Below are 5520 nucleotides of genomic sequence, written 5' to 3' on the forward strand. Positions count from 1 at the left end.
GTTAATGCCCAGCAGTGGGTTTTTAGAGGTGGACTCAGCTCAGTGGTGTATGGGCACCAGATGGTTGGCGGGATGGATGGATGAAGGATGGATGGATGAAGGAAAGAAGGGATGAGGTGTAAAGAACAACAGAAAAGAGGAAGGAGAGAGAGAGAGAGAGATTGAGAGAGAGAGAGAGAGACCGAAGACAGAGAGACCGAGAGAGACCGAGAGACCAGGAGACCGAGACCAGGAGGTAGAGGAAGAGAGCAAGCAAGATACAGAGAGTTGGAGAGACAGCAGGGCTAGAACAGACACAAGATTTTCCATCCCTTACTCCAGCAATGGTTTCCTGCAGTCACACATGATTTCTGCCTCCAAATACAGATGCAAAGTTGCTAGGTGATAGAACCCAGCACTCCAACTGTGGTGTGTGTCAGCATGTTTTGTGAGGGAGGGATACGGAGAGTTGTATGTGTGTTTATACATCAATACAGAGCTGTCACACACAGTTTGCATCCCTTAAACTGAGGGGAAAGTTGATTGAGACACCAGCAACCACACCCTGTGTACTTCCCCGCGGCTGATGACACAACATCATCAATTCAGACTAATTGGGCCAGGAACACATTTGGAATTCTGTGGATCAGAGAAAATGGATGTGGTTTTGGGAATAGCCTGGCTAGATCAGGAAATAAAATGACATTCAAAGGAACTAGCACACATCATTGTTTGATAACAAGGAAGAAAGGGAAGAACAGCCCCACTTGGCACAGACGTCAATTCCACGTCTATTCCATGTTGGTTCAACGTCATTTCATTGAAATGACATGGAAACAATGCTGATTCAACCAGTGTGACCAATGGGATGTATCAAGAGAAATAAAGAGAGAGAGAGATCGAAAGACACTTTGGTGGGTGTGTGGTTAAGTGTGTGTGCACATGTATGTGTGTGTGTTGATTAGCTCCTGTTTATGTCAGATGTCTCTCATCTTTCTTCTCTTTAATCAGAGCTGAGGCCCATGCTGAAGGAAACCCTGTACATCAGGAACAACGTCTAACCTAGACCAACACGAACCGCTACGCATGCTTTGTCTTTATTTATTATGTGTATGTGCTTAGTGAATGGAGTTCCGGCCGTCTGCGGGAACGGGAAACCAACATTCCTTTTCCGAGCCTTCCCTAGTCCCTTACAAAGTCAGCAATGCTAAATGCTTCACTTCTGTTGGGTTTTTCCCCCCGCAGAACCCCTCACTGAATATCAAATAAGACACTTTCATTACCAGTTTACAGTACCACAGAACTTCAAACAGTCCTGGCGTCATGGCAACCGATTCACTCAGGCGTTGACTGATGATGTCACCCTCTGAGGAACCCGCTGCCGCCGCGGAGGGAGGATTTAGAGAAATATATGAAAAGAAGCAGAGAGAGATATTGAAGGCGACTGCCTTGACGCAGGAAAGTGTTTCTGGGCGCCACTGGCAAGTTGGTGGTGTGGTTTCTAGGAGGCTGGAATATTTGAAGAAAGGGCCTGTTAAAACATGACAGAAATATTGGGTGTAATCATTCTAGATTTACTGTGATGGCTTGTGGTGACTATACATGACTGGTTTAAGAGAGCCGATTAAGATACAATTATATAGAATAAAAATAATATAAACGTCACATTTTATAGTTATTATTTGGACAAAACTGGCCCTTTTCAGGATAGCTTTACACACAGGAGCACAGGCACACACACAAAGACTCATACTATATCAGCACAGGCACACACACAAAGACTCATACTATATGAGCACAGGCACACACACACAAAGACTCATACTATATGAGCACAGGCACACACACAAAGACTCATACTATATGAGCACAGGCACACACACACAAAGACTCATACTATATCAGCACAGGCACACACACAAAGACCCATACTATATGAGCACAGGCACACACACACAAAGACTCATGCTATATGAGCACATGCACACACACAAAGACTCATGCTATATCAGCACAGGCACACACACAAAGACCCATACTATATCAGCACAGGCACACACACACACAAAGACTCATACTATATGAGCACAGGCACACACACACAAAGACTCAGACTACATGAGCACAGGGACACACAAAGACTCCTGACCCCTTCTAATCCTCCACTGTTCCTGACCCCTCCTCCTCCTCCTCCACTGTTCCTGACCTCTCCTCATCCTCTACTATTCCTGACCCCTCCTCCTCCTCTACTGTTCCTGACCCCTCCTCCTCTACTGTTCCTGACCCCTCCTCCTCCTCTACTGTTCCTGACCCCTCCTCCTCTACTGTTCCTGACCCCTCCTCCTCCTCCTCCTCTACTGTTCCTGACCCCTCCTAATCCTCCACTGTTCCTGACCTGTCCTCCTCCTCTACTGTTCCTGACCCCTCCTCCTCCTCTACTGTTCCTCACCCCTCCTCCTCCTCTACTGTTCCTGACCCCTCCTCCTCTACTGTTCCTGACCGATCCTCCTCCTCCTCTACTGTTCCTGACCTGTCCTCCTCCTCTACTGTTCCTGACCCCTCCTCCTCCTCTACTGTTCCTGACCCCTCCTCCTCCTCTACTGTTCCTGACCCCTCCTAATCCTCCACTGTTCCTGACCCCTCCTCCTCCTCCACTGTTCCTGACCCGTCCTCCTCCTCTACTGTTCCTGACCCCTCCTCCTCCTCTACTGTTCCTGACCCCTCCTCCTCCTCTACTGTTCCTGACCCGTCCTAATCATTCACTGTTCCTGACCCCTCCTCCTCTACTGTTCCTGACCCCTCCTCCTCCTCCTCTACTGTTCCTGACCACTCCTAATCCTCCACTGTCCCTGACCCGTCCTCCTCCCCCACTGTTCCTGACCCCTCCTCCTCCTCCACTGTTCCTGACCCCTCCTCCTCCTCTACTGTTCCTGACCCCTCCTCCTCCTCTACTGTTCCTGACCCCTCCTAATCCTTCACTGTTCCTGACCCCTCCTCCTCTTCTACTGTTCCTGACCCCTCCTCCTCCTCCTCCTCCTCCTCTACTGTTCCTGACCCCTCCTCCTCCTCCACTGTTCCTGACCCCTCCTCCTCCTCCACTGTTCCTGACACCTCCTCCTCCACCTCCTCTACTGTTCCTGACCCCTCCTCCTCCTCTACTGTTCCTGATCCCTCCCCCTCCTCCACTGTTCCTGACCCCTCCTCCTCTACAGTTCCTGACCCCTCCTCCTCCTCTACTGTTCCTGACCCCTCCTCCTCTTCCTCCACTGTTCCTGACCCCACCTCCTCTACTGTTCCTGACCCCTCCTCCTCCTCTACTGTTCTTGACCCCTCCTCCTCTACTGTTCCTGACCCTTCCTCCTCCTCTACTGTTCCTGACCCCTCCTCCTCTACTGTTCCTGACCCCTCCTCCTCTATCCTCTACTGTTCCTGACCCCTCCTAATCCTCCACTGTTCCTGACCCCTCCTCCTTCTCCACTGTTCCTGATCCCTCCTCCTCCTCTACTGTTCCTGACCCCTCCTCCTCGTCTACTGTTCCTGACCCCTCCTCCTCCTCCACTGTTCCTGACCCCTCCTCCTCTACTGTTCCTGACCCCTCCTCCTCCTCCACTGTTCCTACCCCTCCTCCTCCTCCACTGTTAATGACCCCTCCTCCTCCTCTACTGTTCCTGACCCCTCCTCCTCCTCCTCTTTCCCCCTCCTCCTCCTCCACTGTTCCTGACCCCGCCTCCTCCTCTTCTGTTCCTAACCCCCACCTCCTCCTCTACTGTTCCTGACCCCTCTTCCTCCTTCACTGTTCCTGACCCCTCCTCCTCCTCTACTATTCCTGACACCTACTACTCCTCTTCTGCTGTTCCTGACCCCTCCTCCTCCTCCACTGTTAATGAACCCTCCTCCTCCTCTACTGTTCCTGACACCTCCTCCTCCTCCTCTTTCCCCCTCCTCCTCCTCCTCTTTCCCCCTCCTCCTCCACCACTGTTCCTGACCCCGCCTCCTCCTCTTCTGTTCCTAACCCCTCCTCCTCCTCTACAGTTCCTGACCCCTCCTCCTCCTCCACTGTTCCTGACCCCTCCTCCTCCTCCTCCTCTACTATTCCTGACCCCTCCTACCCCTCTTCTACTGTTCCTGACCCCTCCTCTACTCTTCCTGACCCCTCCTCCCCCTCCTCCTCCTCTACTCTTCCTGACCCCTCCTCATCCTCTACTGTTCCTGACCCCTCCTCCTCTACTGTTCCTGACCCCTCCTCCTCCTCCACTGTTCCTACCCCTCCTCCTCCTCCACTGTTAATGACCCCTCCTCCTCCTCTACTGTTCCTGACCCCTCCTCCTCCTCCTCTTTCCCCCTCCTCCTCCTCCACTGTTCCTGACCCCGCCTCCTCCTCTTCTGTTCCTAACCCCCACCTCCTCCTCTACTGTTCCTGACCCCTCTTCCTCCTTCACTGTTCCTGACCCCTCCTCCTCCTCTACTATTCCTGACACCTACTACTCCTCTTCTACTGTTCCTGACCCCTCCTCCTCCTCCACTGTTAATGAACCCTCCTCCTCCTCTACTGTTCCTGACACCTCCTCCTCCTCCTCTTTCCCCCTCCTCCTCCTCCTCTTTCCCCCTCCTCCTCCACCACTGTTCCTGACCCCGCCTCCTCCTCTTCTGTTCCTAACCCCTCCTCCTCCTCTACAGTTCCTGACCCCTCCTCCTCCTCCACTGTTCCTGACCCCTCCTCCTCCTCCTCCTCTACTATTCCTGACCCCTCCTACCCCTCTTCTACTGTTCCTGACCCCTCCTCTACTCTTCCTGACCCCTCCTCCCCCTCCTCCTCCTCTACTCTTCCTGACCCCTCCTCATCCTCTACTGTTCCTGACCCCTCCTCCTCCACTGTTCCTGACCCCTCCTCCTCCTCCTCCTCCACTGTTCCTGACCCCTCCTCCTCCTGCTCTGTCCCCCAACCCTTCTTTCTCTCTCTCAGTGGCTACATGTCTGTCAAAGTGCTGTGTCGTGGTCATGGTTTAACTGTACCTCTGTTTACTGCCCTGTCTCTGTCATAGCTGAGCAGTTGCAGGGGGTGAGTGGTTGGTGGGGTGCTTTCTGTGCGACTGTGGTAGTGTCGTAATGGCTGACAGACAGACTGCAGTGGGTGCTGAGAGGTTCAGGCCCACGGGCAGATGTTAAACACACTGTGTGAGTGAGAGGAGGCAGCGTAAGAGACATAGTTACTGCCAAACCATAATCACACTGACAGAAACACATCTGGCTGAGAGAGAAGGAAGGAGAGAGGAGGAAGGAGAGAGAGGAGGAAGGAGAGAGGAGGAAGGAGAGAGGAGGAAGGAGAAAGAGGAGGAAGAAGAGAGAGGAGGAAGGAGAAAGAGGAGGAAGGAGAGAGGGGAGGAAGGAGAGAGAGGAGGAAGGAGAAAGAGGAGGAAGGAGAGAGAGGAGGAAGGAGAAAGAGGAGGAAGGAGAGAGAGGAGGAAGGAGAGAGAGGAGGAAGGAGAGAAGGACACGTATTTTGCTCTTACCAGAGTGTCTGAATGGAATCAGACCTTGTTT

The sequence above is a fragment of the Oncorhynchus mykiss genome, chromosome 18 (genome assembly GCF_013265735.2).
Source record: "Oncorhynchus mykiss isolate Arlee chromosome 18, USDA_OmykA_1.1, whole genome shotgun sequence".
NCBI classification, from domain to species: domain Eukaryota; kingdom Metazoa; phylum Chordata; class Actinopteri; order Salmoniformes; family Salmonidae; genus Oncorhynchus; species Oncorhynchus mykiss.